Raw genomic sequence first — 16,480 nt, forward strand, 5'->3', positions numbered from 1 at the left:
TCTCCAGCGACATGGTTTGTCCACTGGGATGTTTTTCACCCTCATTTCTGTTCTTCCTCCGCACCTGCTCATGGCTTTTGCATCCTCCGCAGCTTCTTGCACTGTGCCTTCTACTTTCTCTCACTTTCAGCTGCTTTTGTCCACACACCTTTGAAGCCTTGGGATCCATGTCCACTGAGGCTTTCAACTTGTGAAGATCAATGTGCTAGAAGAAACAGCCATCTGCTTCTTAGCACCCCGCTCGTCAAAATAAAATATTACGCGCACACACATGCTGAAGCCTTGACACTTCACTGTCAGAAAACAGAAACCAGTGCTCATGTGTTTATTGAGCCCTGAAGACCACTTGCATGAAAAGCCCCAGAAGTGCTTGTTAAAATTTAAATTCCTGGACTGCACCTCAGACTCACTGTGCTAAAATCTTGAGGGATACGGACCAGCTTTCCAATGATTCTACTACTTATGAAAATGTACAAACTTCTGTAATTACAAGAGTTATTTTTTTCTTTTAGAGACATGGTCTTGTTCTGTCACCCAGGCTGGGGTACAGTGCCACTCATAGCTCACTGCAGCCTCGAACCCCTGAACTCAAGCAATCCTCCTACTTCAGCCTCCCAAAGTGCTGGGATTACATGTGTGAGCCACTGCTGCAGGCAAGAATTCTTATATCAAAGCTCAACTCTGTGTAAGTTGAAACTGCGACTCTTTTCCCATGATGACTTTTTTTTTTTAAGACGAAGTCTTGCTGTGTCACCCAGACTGGAGTGCAGTGGTGCAATCTCAGCTCACTGGGACTTCTGCATCCCAGGTTCAAGCGATTCTTGTGACTCAACCTTCCAAGTAGCTGGGATTACAGGCACGTGCCACCATGCCTGGCTAATTTTTTGTATTCTTAGTAGAGGTGGGGTTTCACCATGTTGGCCACGTTGGTCTCGAACTCCTGACCTCAAGTGACCCACCCACCTTGGCCTCCCAAGTGCTGGGATTACAAGTATGAGCAACCACGCCCAGATCCATCATGACTTTTTAATAAAAAGTCCATTAAGCATGTTTCTAAAATGACAGCAATACTCATACAGTCTACACATAACACAGATTATTTTTCAAATAATATGGTGTGGTAGCGATGAGAACAATCACCATCTCTGGTACTCCTTTTTTTTGTAGCTCTTGCCGTTAAGTTGGAGCCATGTGACTAGGTCTGGCCACCAGGCTGTGAGGAGGATTTGGTTTGTGAGTCCTCCACACCATGCCCTTTGTAGTGTCCTTTGAGATGTGTGCTGAGGTGGTAGTGTAACAAGATAGTGAGCCAATGTCAGCTTGAGTCTCTTACGGTCTGAGGATCAAAGCCCCTGTCAACCTTCAGTGGATGTATAGCATGAGCCAGTAATATGTCATGGAAATTTTATTTGTCATTGCAGCACAACCTAGTCTCATTCTAACTAATCAACTGAAACCCGTATTTCTTGTTCATGCATCAGTGTACCTGAGTGTCTTAGATTAATTTAACATTAAGTAATTGTAAGTGTACAGTTCTATAATCTGAGCTTTATTAGAATATCAGCTCCTAAAATTAACTCCTATCTTTGCAACTAATTTTGCCACGTTTGAAATTGTGCAAAAAAGAAGCCAGGCAAGGTGGCTCACACCTATAATCCCAGTACTTTGGGAAGCGAGGCAGATGGATCACTTGAGCCCAGGAGTTCAAGACTAGCCTGGCCAACATGGTGAAACCCGGTCTCTACTAAAAATACAAAAATTAGTGGGGCCTGGTGGTAGGTGCCTGTAATCTCAGCTACTTGGGAGGCTGAGGCAGGAGAATTGCTTGAACCTGGGAGGCAGAGGTTGCAATGAGCTGATATCACGCCACTGCATTCCAGCCTGGGTGACACATTGAGGCGGAAGAAAAAGAAAAGAAAAAAGAGAGACAAAACTTTCTGTAGGTGAAAGAAGAGTACTACAAAACCCTTGGGAAAACACTTGGAAAAAAGTAACCAAGATAAAAAGTGAATCAGTTGGTGGTTGACCAGAGAAAAAAATCCAGAACTTGCTCTGCTACCTCTTTTGACAAGAATTCACTTTTTAAAAATTCATATCCCTACCATTAACCATGACAGGAAACCTCAAATTTCTCTTAAATCCAAAATACATATGTACTTTAAACAATGTAGGTTTCTACGTTATTTATTGTTGAGTCAGAATCTCATTTTTAATTCCTAAGGATCTTACACATGTCTGGTTGTGGCTCAGTTCTGCCATATATGCTGATATTGAACACAGGGCTCATCTTAAACATGGTGCCAGCACTGCCGCCTTCTGACAGTGGAAGTGCCTTTCCTCCTCTCCCAACCCAATCTCCATTTCCAAGGACAATTCCAGTTTGCCTTGTGAAGAGTATTAGCAAGGACCAACTTCTCTTGGAAGTAAAAGGTATATGTATTTTTGGCTGGGTGTGGTGGCTTACACCTGTAATTCCAGCACTTTGGAGGCTGAGGTGGGCATTTCACATGAGGTCAGGAGATTGGGACCAGCTTGACCAATATGGTGAAACCCCATCTCCACTAAAAAATACAAAAATTAACCAGGTGTGGTGGTGGGCGCCTGTAATCCCAGCCACTCGGGAGGCTGAGGCACGAGAATTGCTTGAACCAGAGAGGCAGAGGTTGCAGTGAGCCAAGATCATGCCACTTCACTCCAGCCTGGGCCACACAGTGAGGCTCTGTTTAAAAAACAAAAACTATATGTGTGTGTGTGTGTGTGCATGTGTTGATTTTTAGCAACAAGGTCTCACTATGTCGCCAAGGCTGGTCTCAAACTCCTGGGCTCAAGCAATCCTCCTGCCTTGGCCTCCCAAAGTGCTGGGATTACAGGTGTGAGCTATTGCACCCAGCCACATTTTTTAATTTTGGAGGTCTCACTATGTTGTCCAGGCTGGTCTCAAACTCCTGAACTCAAGTGATCATCCTTCCTCAGCCTTCCAAAGTGACTTTGTTGTTGTTAGTGTTGTTGTTGTTGTTGTTGTTGAGAAAGGGCTAATTGTTTCATGCTAGTACATGAGTTGATATTGTTTCCTTATGCGAGAATCATCTTCTAGTGTCTTCTAGAATTATCTAGTATCTTCTATGATCTTGAGATTAATATCAAAGACATAATTTGAGGGTATTAACTGAGTCAGTAACTACTTGCTACTGGTTGCTGTGGGGCAGCGTTGCCCAACAGTTGAGACACAATTGCCTTTTGGATGAGGATCAAATAACATAGATTCACACCAAGAGAAAGTTATTCCCTTTACAATCCTCTCCTGATCTTTCTGGTTGTATCAACCAGGATGTCTCGGGTTCACAGTAAGGTCTTTAACAGAAGAAAGAAAGAAGGACCAAGAGCAGAAGAAAGAAGGACCAAGCTCCCTTTGCACCTCCTGGTATTAGAGCTGACCTTTGTCAGGGGCTGTATTAGTTATTTTCACACTGCTGTGAAGAAATACCTGAGACTAGGTAATCTATAAAGAAAAAGAGGTTTAATGGACTCAGTTCCACATGGCTAGGGAGGCCTCACAATCATGGAAGAAGGCAAAGGAAGAGCAAAGGCCTGTCTTACATGGCCACAGGCAAGAGAGCATGTGCAGGGAAACTGCCCTTATAAAACCATCAGATCTCGTGAGATGTATTCACTATCACAAGAACAGCACCTGCCCCCATGATTCTATTACCTCCCACCAGGTCCCTCCTATGACACTGGGGATTATGGGAACTACAATTCAAAATGAGATTTGGGTGGGGACACAGCTAAACCATATCAGGGGTGCTGAACCCCATACAGTTGAAAATCCATATATAACTTTTGACTCCTCCAAAACTTAGCTACTAATAGCCTGCTGTTAACCATGAGTCTTATCAATAACATAAACAGGCAATTATTAATATATATTTTGTATGTTCTACATATTATAGACAGTATTCTTACAATAAAGTAAGCTAGATAAAATAAATGTTATTAAGAAAGTCATAAGGAAGAGAAAATATAGTTACTATTCATTAAATGGAAGTGGATCATCATAAAAGTCTTCATCCTCGTCATCTTCATGTTGAGTAGGCTAGGGAGGACAGGGAAGAGGAGGGGTTGGTCTTGCTGTCTCAGGGATGGCAGAGGTGGAAAAAAGTCCATGTATAAGTGGACCTTGCAGTTCAAATCCATGATTTTCAAGGGTCAACTGTAGTTATTTGAGTCTCAAGGCCAGCATTTGTTTCTCTGCAGTGAACACAAGTGTTGGGCCAAGAAAAGTAGGGAAAAGATTTTAAAAAGAGGTGGTAAGAACTGCTTTGCTCTATTCTGTTCCTTCTCTTTTTTTTTATCTTATTTTTATTTCAATTTGTCTCCTTTACTTCATTTATGGTAGCATAACCTCTGGTTTCCATTTTCTGTTTGTCTCTGCCTTGTTTGTCTAATCATTTAGCATATAAATTACACATTTTTCTGTGTTGTTGATATATTTCAGAATCTGATTCAATTTAAGAACACTCTCCTTGGAAAATCACAGCTATACTATACTTAGAATTTCAAATTAAGTAATTTATTTAAGAATCAGATATTCTTTCCTCAACTAAAAGTCTTCAGTTTACTTTCCCTGATGTATTCCTCTGAAATTCAGTCGCCCCATAAAAATCTCATTCTGGCATTTTCTTAGATCTTTTCAGTAACAGGTTCTTGATGTTGACTCAGAAATCTTTATTAGATACGAGGCTAAGGTGGTGGAAAGAGCATGGACTTTGGGATAACCCATACTTGGATTAAAGACGTACTGGCTTTAATGCTTATTAGCTACGTGACAAAGACAGATAAAATCTATTAAGCGTCTATTTCCTCCTCAATTAATTGCTTCTCTTCTGTGGACAAGTAAGAAATAGAGGAAGGATGTTAAGACTAGCAGTTCTGGCCTGTGGCTGTATCCAGCAGTGTTTTTAGAATGGATGAGCTTTTAGCACTCGATGTCACCAATATAAAACTTGATGGAACTCCAAGACAACCAAAAATTTAAAAATTAGTATTATCTCATAAGCAAAACAGAAATTCAAATCATAAATATTATGAATTAGCGTTAAGAGATTGAACTGATGCCTCCAAAGGATTATTTCTTCTTTTCCATCTTTTTCTTTTGAGAGATCCCTTTACACGGCTTACTGATTTTTTTTTTTTTTGCATATTTTTATTTCTTCCTATCGTGCAGTACTTGCTTTCTATGCTTTCCTTCCTCTGTCATTACTTTAAAATTCCTTTTAAAATAGAAGAAAACTGGCCAGACATGATGGCTCAAGCCTGTAATCCCAGCCCTTTGGGAGGGCAAGACGGAAGCATCATTTGAGGCTGGGGGTTCAAGACCAGCCTAGGCAACATAGAGACCCTGCCTCTACAAAAAAAATTGTTTTAAATTAGCCAGATGTGGTGGCACACACCTGTCCTCCCAGCTACTCAGGAGGCTCAGGTGGAAGGAACACTTGAGCCTGGGAGGTGGAGACTGCAGTAAGCTATGATTGCGCCACTGCACTTCAGTTTGGGTGACGCAGGGAGACTCTGTCTTGTTTTTTTTTTTGTTTGTTTGTTTGTTTGTTTTGAGACAGAATCTCGCTCTGTCACCAGGCTGGAGTGCAGTGGCGCGATCTCGGCTCACTGCAACCTCCGCCTCCCAGGTTCAAGCGATTCTCCTGCCTCAGCTTCCTGAGTAGCTGGGACTACAGATGTGTGCCACCATGCCCAGCTAATTTTTGTAGTTTTAGTAGAGAAGGGGTTTCATCATGTTGGCCAGGATGATCTCGATCTCTTGACCTCGAGATCCGCCTGCCTCAGCCTCCTAAAGTGCTGGGATTACAGGCGTGAGCCACCGCGCCCAGCTGAGTCCCTGTCTTAAATAAATAAATAGAAGAAAACCTTCTGACTTCAACATTATATCATTTATCTCATCAAAGGTCTTTCAGGTCCTCTCAATTTCTTATCTATCTAAGAAAATAGAAAAGAATCTCAACTCCCATTCAGCTCCTCCTCACTGATTCAGTCCAACTATTTTCCCACTGTATACACAGAAAGCCCTACTTGATTCTAGTCAATCTAAAATAACTGGTAGTGATCTGTCATTATTCAGTGCTCAAAGCCAAAGATTTCAAATAAAATATAAAGTTGGAAGATTCTTCTGTAAATACAAACAAGTCACAGAACTAAACTGACCCAATAATCCCATAGAGAGTTTTGGGTTTTTTGTTTTGGTTTTGTTTTGTTTACTTTTTTTTTTTTTGGATAAACAAAAATTGACCCTTCTGGTCTTAAACGTTGAAACTTACATTTGTTTTATGTGAGTTCCTTCCTTAACAAATCAACTTCAGGCCTCTCAAAAAAAAAAAATTGTCAAAGAACTTAAACTCACCAGGCAACCACATCCAATGACACATGGACCCCTCATTTGTCATGATTGTTTCCTAGCCCCTCCCTACTTCCTGTTTTCTTACACATTGTTACATTTCCTCCCTGTTATATAAACCCCTACTTTTAGTCATCAGGGAGATGATTTGAGAAAGAGCTCTCATCTCCTTGACTGCAGCACCTGATTAAAGCCTTCGGCCGAGCGCGGTGGCTCACACCTGTAATCCCAGCACTTTGGGAGGCTGAGGTGGGTGGATCACGAGGTCAGGAGATCGAGACCATCCTGGCTGACATGTTGAAACCCCGTCTCTAATAAAAATACAAAAAATTAGCTGGGCGTGGTGGCGGGTGCCTGTGGTCCCAGCTACTCAGGAGGCTGAGGCAGGAGAATGGCCTGAACCCGGGAGGCAGAGCTTGTAGTGAGCTGAGTGCACTGCACTCCAGACTGGGAGAGAGAGCGAGACTCCGTCTCAAAAAATAAATACATAAATAAATAATTTTTTTTTTAAAAAAAGCCTTTCTCCCTTGGCAATATTCATTGTGTCAGTGATTGGCTTTCTGTGTGGCCAGCAGGACCTAGACAGAATCCCTGGTGCTTCCGTAGCAGAATCTGTAACATATTCCAATACGCATGTTTACAAAGCTCAACTCTGAAAGAAAACTTCGAAGGGAAATATGAATACATTCTCTTGTCCTGACATAAAGGATTGATCATGGTTTTTAGGTAGTTCTGCCTTATTCTTCTATTTACCTTTGTGAGTTTAATGCAAATCATTCCAGAATGTGAGAAGGTGGTATCTATTTTTGATATTGCTCCTCCAAAATGACATTAGAAAAACATGGTGTAGGTGGGGATTCTTGACAGCCATATTCCATTAAAAGGGTGTTGATAAGGGTATTCCATTATCAGGGTCAATTGGCCACAGGGGGAGAGAAAAAAAAAAAAAGGCCAGGGGGAATTATAGTTCCAGAAAAGTCACCCCTTCCACACATTGGCCCATATTTTTGGGTTATCACAAAAGGAAAGTAAGTAGGACTTAAGTATGAGAAAGGGGAAAGATTTATTTGGGTGACATCTGAGGGAAGGTGTAAGACTGGGAGAGCTGGGTGTGGTGGCTGCACCTGTAGTCCTGGGTACTTGGGAGGCCGAGGCCAGAGGATTGCTTTGGCTCAGGAGTTTTGGACCAGCCTGGGCAATGTAGTGAGATCCCATATTGTAAAATATATATTAAAAAAGAAAAAGATCGGGCCCGGGTGCGGTGGCTCACTCCTGTAATCCCAGCACTTTGGGAGGCCGAGGCAGGTGGATCACGAGGTCAGGAGTTCAAGACCAGCCCGGCCAAGATGGTGAAACCCTGTCTGTACTAAAAATACAAAAATTAGCTGGGCGTGGTTGCGGACGCCTGTAATCCCAGCTACTCAGGAGGCTGAGGCAGAGAATTGCTTGAACCCGGGAGGTGGAGGTTGCAGTGAGCTGAGATTGTGCCACTGCATCCAGCCTGGGCGACAGAGCAAGACTCTGTCAGAAAGAAAGAAAGAGAGAGAAAGAAAAAAGAAAGAAAAAGGAAGGAAGGAAGGAAGGAAGGAAGAAAGAAAGAAAGAAAGAAAGAAAGAAAGAAAGAAAGAAAGAAAGAAAGAAAGAAAGAAAGAAAGAGAAAAGAAAAAAGAAAAGAAAAGAAAAGAAAAAAGAAAAGAAGGAAGGAAGGAAAGAAAAGAGAGAAAGAAAGAAAGAAAAAGAGAGAGAGAAAGAGACTGGAAGAGGTGTGAATGCAGGCATGCGGCTGGGTCTTCGTTCCAGCTGGAAAGCCAACTCTTCCCCTGCTCAAGCGTGAGAGGTCGAGTGTCAGCTGAGTTGTCATTGGAAAGTTAGAATAATGGAAGAGACTCAGAGGGGGTGCAGGGGATTATAAACTTCTTTGCCTACTCTTCTTTCTGGGACTGCTATGATCAGAGCTTGCCTGGTGATCATGGACCAGTCTCAGGGTGCAGAGGCTTTGCCCGCACCACAGTGATGACCTTGCCACAGGTTCATGTGCGTTCTCCACTTTCAGACACAGAATTTGGTGTGCTCTTCTTGCAAAAGGGCATGCCGGGCGTAGTGAACACTGTAATGTACCACCCAGGTTCCCCTTCAGGAATGAAGGCCTCAGTCCCAGAGCTGTGGGAGGTTCTGCCACGAGACAGCTGTCATTTTCGGAATTGCCTCAGCTGAAAAACCTTACCCAAGGTCATTTGCCCTTCCCAGGGTGGCCCATGTCCAGTGACTAATTGACACATCCTCTCACTCAACTGTGACAGCTCTGGAAGGCCTTCCTGGGTTCAGAGCTCTCTGTGATTACAGCATTTGTCAAAACTCCATCCGAGCCCAACTTCTCCCTTTGCCTAATCTTCCCTGTCCCTTCTCCTTCCTTCTCAAGGTAAGCTCCCAGGAACACTCCTTTAAAAAAATATTAAAAAAAAAATTTTTGTGGGTACATAGCAGGTGTACAGGTGTATATATTTATGGGGTACATGAGCTGTATGGATACAGGCGTGAAATGCATAGTAATCGTATCATGGAGAATGGGGAATCCGTCCCCTCAAGCATTTATCCTTTGTGTTACAAACAATACAGTTATACTCTTCTAGTTTTTTTGTTTGTTTGTTTGTTTGTTTAAGACAGAGTTTCGCTCTGTAGCCCAGGCTGGAGTGCAGTGGTGCAATCTCGGCTCACTGCAAGCTCCGCCTCTCCAGTTCACGCCATTCTCCTGCCTCAGCCTCCCGAGTGGCTGGGGCTACAGGTGCCTGCCACCGTGCCCAGCTAATATTTTTTTTTTTTGTATTTTTTTAGTAGAGACGGGGTTTCACTGTGTTAGCCAGGATGGTCTCGATCTCCTGACCTTGTGATCTGCCTGCCTCGGCCTCCCAAAGTGCTGGGATTACAGCGTGAGCCACCGCGCCCGGCCTCTTATTTTAAAATGTACAATTAAGTTGTTATTGACTATAGGCACCCTGTTGTGCTATCAAATTATAGGTCTTATTCATTGTTGCTAACTATTTTTTGAACTCATTAAACATCTCCACTTCCCCCTGACCCCTCACTAACCTTCCCAGCCTCTAGTAACTATCCTTCTACTCTCTATGTCCATGAGTTCAATTGTTTTGATTTTTAGATCCCACAAATGAGTGAGAACATGTCATGTTTGTCTTTCTGTGCCTGGCTTATTTCACGTAACATAATGATCTTCAGTTCCATCCATGTTGTTGCAAATGGCAGGATCTCATGTTTTTTATAGCTGAATAGTACTCCATCATGTATATGTGCCATGTTTTCTTTATCCATTCATATGTTTATGGACACTTAGGTTGCTTTCAAATCCTGGCTATTGTGAGCAGTGCTGCAACAAACAAGAGAGTGCAGATATCTCTTCACTATACTAATTTCCTTTCTTTGGGGTATATAACAGCAGTGGGATTGCTGAGTCATATGGTAGCTCTATTTTTAATTTTTTGAGGAACCTCCAAACTGTTCTCCATAGTGGTCAGGAACACTCCTTAATAAAGATCCTGCCCACTAGTTTCCGTCTCAGAGTCTGCTTCCTGGGGCAACCCAACCTTAATATTCATATTTGCTTTACCATACTGACAACAATTGCATCCACTTTCAGAACTTTATATGTATAGAAAACTGTCTTCGATATGGTACAATTTCTTGAGAGACTTCTGATTTTTGATCGTTAATAAGGAGCTAATGTGATAAAATAAATAATTAAACTGGTAATTATTGTTGACTTTCATTTTGAAAATGACAATCTTTTAAAAACGGAAGACTTAGATATACAGGAAAGTGAACTTGGAGTCCAAGGGGCTATGTCAGCTACACAGCACAAGTCTCTCACTGGCCAAGGAAGAGGCGATGTCAGGGAACAACCCTGGTCCTGTCAGCACCAGTTCAGTGCTGGCAAATGTTAAATATTCTGTTGGTACTTAGTTTAGCTCCTTTGCTCCTACGTTAGCAGGGGAGTGGCAAAATACACATGAGCAAACTCAAATGAAACTACAACTGCCCCACCCCTCCCACAAAGACAAAAGGAAAAACCTCCCAACTCATAGGCACTTGTGTTTGTGTAGGACTGGAAGGGAGGAGGAGAAATTGTGCAGTTACTCAGCAGTGACGGTAATGCTGATGGTAGAACTGCTAGTGACCACTAGAAATGGAAAGAAGAATGTCAACTCCTTCAGCCCCAATAGAGAGAGGGAGGGAGGGAGGGAGGGAGAGGAAAGGGGAGGGAGAAGGAAGAGATTCTGAAAGAAAAATGAATTGGCCGGGCGCAGTGGCTCACACCTGTAACCCCAGCACTTTAGGAGGCCAAGGCAGGTGGATCGCTTGAGGTCAGGAATTGAAGACCAGCCTGGCCAACATAGTGAAACCCCATCTCTACTAAAAATACCAAAATTAGCTAGGCATGGTGGTGGGCGCCTGTAATCGCAGCTACTGAGGAGGCTGTGGCAGGAGAATGGCTTGAACCTGGGAGTCAGAGCTTGCAGTGAGCCGAGATCGTGCCACTGCACTCCAGCCTGGGTGACAGAGCAAGACTACGTCTCAAAAAAAAGAGAAATCCCAGTTTTGGTAAAAATAGGCTGTGATTTATGTGCAATTCTTTTGATAAAATTCTGTGGTCTCCTGGAGGAGCCATAACCACAGACATGACGAATAACAAATAAAACAAATAAAAAGCAAGAGAGAAGGTGCTGATCTTTTTTTTTTTTTTTTTTAAGTTTATTCTCTGGCTGGTTTGTTTCCCCAGAAAGCAGCTGTTTAAAATTGAGAAATAGCTACAACTCTTCTGTAACACACTCTGGAGAAAGAGAAGAGGAAGGAAAGCAAATACAATATTACAAAAAAGCCTGTGCAGTGTTAGCTTAAATTAGAAATGGTTTGAGGTTTCGTTCTTTCATCAGAAAGGAAAAAGAAATGCAGGAAGAAACAGATGAATACATCTGAGAGGAAAAAAATTAAATTATCAGTATACACAGCAAAAATTAAGCTACTTAAGAGAATTATTAACAGTGCGTATGTTAGCCAATTGCTTTGGGAGGAAGTGGAAAATGCTCTTTTGAGCATTCTCTACTTGATTATGATCTTGCATAGAATTTTGAGGGTATTTTAAAACAACAGGTAGATGCTTATTACCTGCCACACCCGCTCTGACCAGCTCTATAACCTGTCCCATTCCATTCTGTGACTGAGAGGCCCAGGGTGTTAGTGCATAGAGATCACAGCCAGCGGAATCCATACAGAAGCCTCTGGAGGCAGGGCCCAGTGGCTCACGCCTGTAATCTCAACACATTGGAAGGCTGAGGCAGGAGAATCACTTGAGGCCAGGAGTTCGAGACCAGCCTGGGCAACACAGCGAGATCCCATCTCTACAAACAATTTTAAAAATTAGCTAGGCATGTGGTGGCCTGAACCTGCAGTCTCAGCTACTTGGGAGGTTCAGGTGGGAGGATCACTTGAGCCCAGGAGTTTGAGGCTGCAGTGAGCTAGGATTGTGTCACTGCACTCCAGCCTGGGTGACAGAGCAAGAATCTATCTCTAAAATAAATACATAAATAAATAAGAAGCCTCTATAATCTCTCTATACACTCTCTGTACACACGTTCTAATGCTCTCTATACAAGCTCAAGCAATTCAGCAAATATGCAGGTTACAAATTGTGTCACCAGCTCTGTATGTTGTGGGGCTACAATTTCAAATATAGCCCTTTAGGGACTTATTTTTTATTTTAAATCATTAAAGATAGAATCTTGTTTTTAAAGAATATGTTTCATGGATACCAATCTCTTTATCAATATTTTATTCTCTGTAGTAAACCAATTCAGATTTCAAGACCCCATGTGTGAGCAGATCAATGCTAAGCACTAATGACAATGGAAGGATAAATACTGCCATTGTCGGCCAGGTGCAGTGGCTCACACCTGTAATCCTAGCACTCTGGGAGGCCGAAGCGGATGGATTGCTTGAGCTCGGGAGTTTGAGACCAGCCTGGCCAGCATGGTGAAACCCCGTATCTACTAAAAACACAAAAATTAGCCAGACGAGATGGTGGGAGCCTGTAATCCCAGCTACTTGGGAGGCTGAGGCAGGAGAATGGCTTGAACCAAGGAGGCAGAGGTTGCAGTGAGCTGAGATCATGCCACTGCACTCCAGCCTGAGCGACAGAGACTCTGTCTCAAAAAAATAAACAAAACAAAACCACACAAAAAAACCTGTCCTTGCCTTCTAGATCAGTCTTGGCATGAAGTCTGTCCACTGAAGTAGTTTGTGACAAGTACTTGAAGCAAGTAGTTTGAGCATTTTTCTACATTTATGCTAATTATGTCTATTTCAGAATGGTAGTCTTCCAAAATGATGTGATGGTTTTAAAGATATATCCACAAATCCTCTGATACTGCCTCCCTTAAGAGAAGAAACTTAATTCTTCTCTCTTTGTGTGAGGGTTAGGGTTAGGGTTAGGATTAGCCAATAGAATATGGCAGAAATGATGAGATGTCACTTCTTTATGTTTTTTTTTTTTCAATTGTGGTAAAATATACATAAAATTTACCACTGATACCATTTTTAAGCATACAGTTCAGTGGCATTATATACATTCACATTCTTGGGCAACTGTCATCACCATCCATCCATCCCCAGAACTTTTCATTTTACAAAACTGAAATCTGTACCCATTAAACATTAATTCCACATTCCCCTCACCCCGGCCCCTGGCAACCACCATTCTACTTTCTGTCTCTATGAGTTTGACTACTCTGGGTACCTCATATAAATGGAATCATACAGTATTTGCCTTTTTGTGACTGGCTTATTTCACTTAGCCTAATATCCTCCAGGTTCATCCATGTTGTAGCATGTGCCAGAATTTTCTTCCTCTTTAAGGCCTAATAGTACTCGACTGCATGTATATGCCACATTTTGTTTATCCATTCATCTGTTCATGGACCCTTGAGTTGCTTCTGCCTTTTAGTTATTGTGAATAATCCTGCTCAAAACACGAGTGCACAGATAGCTCTTAGAGATCCTGTTTTCAGTTCTTTGGGGTATATACCCAGAAGTGGAATTGCTAGGTCACATGGTAATTCTGTTTTTAATTTTTTTGAGGAACTGCCATATATCTGCATCATTTTACATTTTCACCACCAGTGCCCTAGGGGCCCAATATCTCTACATCCTCACCAGCTGGAGCAGACTCATACAGTCTCACAGGCATTCTTTGCAAAAATTATAAGAATAAAAGCATGGACTGTGTAGTCAAAATACTGGGTTCATTGAGTTGCAGTTCCACTACTTTTTTTTTTTTGAGATGGTGTCTCGCTCTGTTTCCCAGGCTGGAGTGCAGTGGTGCGATCTGGGCTCACTGCGAGCTCCGCCTCCTGGGTTCACACCATTCTCCTGCCTCAGCCTCCCGAGTAGCTGGGACTACAGGCGCCTGCCCCTACACCCGGCTAACCACACCCAACTAATTTTTTTTTTTTTTTTTTTTTTTTGTATTTTTAGTAGAGACAGGGTTTCACTGTGTTAGCCGGGATGGTCTCGATCTCCTGACCTCGTGATCCGCCCGCCTCGGCCTCCCAAAGTGCTGGGATTACAAGCAGGAGCCACTGCGCCCGGCCCCAGTTCCACTACTTACTAGCTCTATGACCTTAGGGAAGTTATTTAATCTGTCCGTTCCTACTAGGGAAAAATAATCATACCTACCTTATAGGATTATTATGAGGACTACATTTGTTAACATTTTAAAGCACTGGGCATGGCTCATATAGAGTAAATGCTATACAAGTGCGTGACAAATAACAAAGAAACTGAACCAGGCACAGTGGCTCATACCTGTAATTCCAATGATTTGGGAAACTGAGGCAGGAGGATCACTTGAAACCAGAAGTTCAAGGCCAGCCTGGGAAACATAGCAAGACTCTGTCTCTAAAAACAAATTAAAAGGCCGGGCATAGTGAATCACATCCGTAATCCCAGCACTTTGGGAGGCCAAGCCAGGCAGATCACCTGAGGCCAGGAGTTCAAGACCAGCCTGGCCAACATGGTGAAACCCCATCTCTACAAAAATTAGAGGGGCATGATGGCAGGAGCCTGTAATCCCAGCTACTCGGGAGGCTGAGGCAGGAGAATCACTTGAACCTGGGAGGCGGAGGTTGCAGTGAGCCAAGATTGTGCCATTGCCCTCCAGCCTGGGCAACAGAGTGAGACACCATCTCAAAACAAACAAACAAACAAACCCCACAAAAACTAGCCGGGCATGGTGGTGCATGCCTGTAATCCTAGCTACTTAAGAGGCTGAGGTGGGAGGATTACTTGAGCCCGGGAGTTTGAAGCTGCAGTGGGCTACGCTCACACCACTGCACTCCAGCCTAAGCAACAAAGTGAGACCCTTTCCTTTAAAAAAACAAAACGCACACACACACACACACACACACACACACACACACACACACACACAAACTGATGAGTTGTATTCCATTAGTCAGGAAAATAAGAGCAACCTAAGAAATTTGAATAAGGAGTTTATTATTGGGAACTAGAGACTTATATGACCTCTGAAGATAAAAAAGGCAGAAATGGCAGAAGTCAGGGATCACAGAAAAGCCACCACCAATCCTCAGCACTGACGTGGGTGATTCTCAGAGGACCGTCAAAAACCTTGGGCTGACACCGATGTCAGCTGTCTGCATGTGCAGATGTCCATGTGTTTCTGTTTTTTTTTTTTTTTTGAGACAGAGTCTCGCTCTGTCGCCCAGGCTGGAGTGCAGTGGCGCATCTCCGCTCACTGCAAGCTCTGCCTCCCGGGTTCACGCTATTCTCCTGCCTCAGCCTCCCAGATAGCTGGGACTACAGGCGCTCAACACCATGCCCGGCTAATTTTTTGTATTTTTTTTAGCAGAGACGGGGTTTCACCGTGTTAGCCAGGATGGTCTTGATCTCCTGACTTTGTGATCTGCCCACCTCGGCCTCACAAAGTGCTGGGATTACAGGCGTGAGCCACTGCGCTGGGCCAGATGTCCATGTGTTTCTGGGGAAGAATGGTTCCTCTGCCCACCACTCACTTCTCAGATGCCTCTCTGTGTGCTGGGGAGCCTGGAAAGTAGGGGGTTCAGGCTTTCAACAGCTCCTGGGAGGGCTCAGGGAGGCAGGGCTGACACCAAGGTTGAACACACAGGGTTTTATTTAACTTCTGATGATCTCCATGTGTGTTTTGCCTTCATTCGTGATTAAAACGTTGATTAGAGCCCTAAGAGATCTGTTTGCAGCTGTATTATAAATTCTTTAATGTAAGGGAGAGCATATTTTATACTTCTTTTACTCTCCTTTTGTGCCTTAATAGAATTTTGAATCTGGAATGCACTATGGATGCTCAAGAGATTTTTATTTATTAAAAAAATTAAAAACTTTTATAACAAAAGTGACTGTGATATAATTCAAGCCACAAAGGGCCACTGCTGAAATTATTTTAGATGAAACTTCCTTTTACAAAGCATCTCTTTTTACTTTTTTTTCCCAGTGTATTTTACTTTTATTTCCCAGTCCGTTCTCACACTGCTAATAAAGACATATCCAAGACCGGGTAATTTACAAGGAGGTTTAATTGATTCACAGTTCCACAGGGCTGGGGAGGCCTCAGGAAACTCACAATCATGGTGGAAGGGGAAGCAAACACATCCTTCTTCACATGGTGGCAGCAAGGAGAAGTGCACAGTAAAGTGCATATAAAACCATCAGATCTCGTGATAACTTACATCATGAGACCAGCGTGGAGGTTCAATTACCTCCTATGATTAATTACCTCCCACTGGGTCCCTCGCACAACACGTGGGGCTTATGGGAACTACAGTTCAAGACGAGATTCAGATGAGGACACAGCTGAATCATATCACCCAGTAATGGTAGAATGTATTATTAAAAATCAGTTCTTAAAAACACCACTGGGCTGGGCGCGGTGGCTCACGCCTGTAATCCCAGCACTTTGGGAGGTTGAGGCAGGTGGATCACCTGAGGTCGGGAGTTCAAGACCAGCCTGACCAA

The 16,480-nt window shown here is 43.1% G+C and overlaps 1 long non-coding RNA gene across 1 annotated transcript in view; it reads right to left on the minus strand.

Annotated features, from left to right (window-relative positions):
- Positions 1-3,500: 3,500 nt before the first annotated feature.
- Positions 3,501-16,480, minus strand: part of LOC134736349 (uncharacterized) — a 28,738-nt gene continuing 15,758 nt past the window's right edge. The window contains exon 2 of the long non-coding RNA XR_010120311.1: positions 3,501-4,248. This is a non-coding gene — a long non-coding RNA (uncharacterized lncRNA). The remainder of the gene's footprint in view (positions 4,249-16,480) is intronic.

The sequence above is a fragment of the Symphalangus syndactylus genome, chromosome 4 (genome assembly GCF_028878055.3).
Source record: "Symphalangus syndactylus isolate Jambi chromosome 4, NHGRI_mSymSyn1-v2.1_pri, whole genome shotgun sequence".
NCBI lineage: Eukaryota > Metazoa > Chordata > Mammalia > Primates > Hylobatidae > Symphalangus > Symphalangus syndactylus.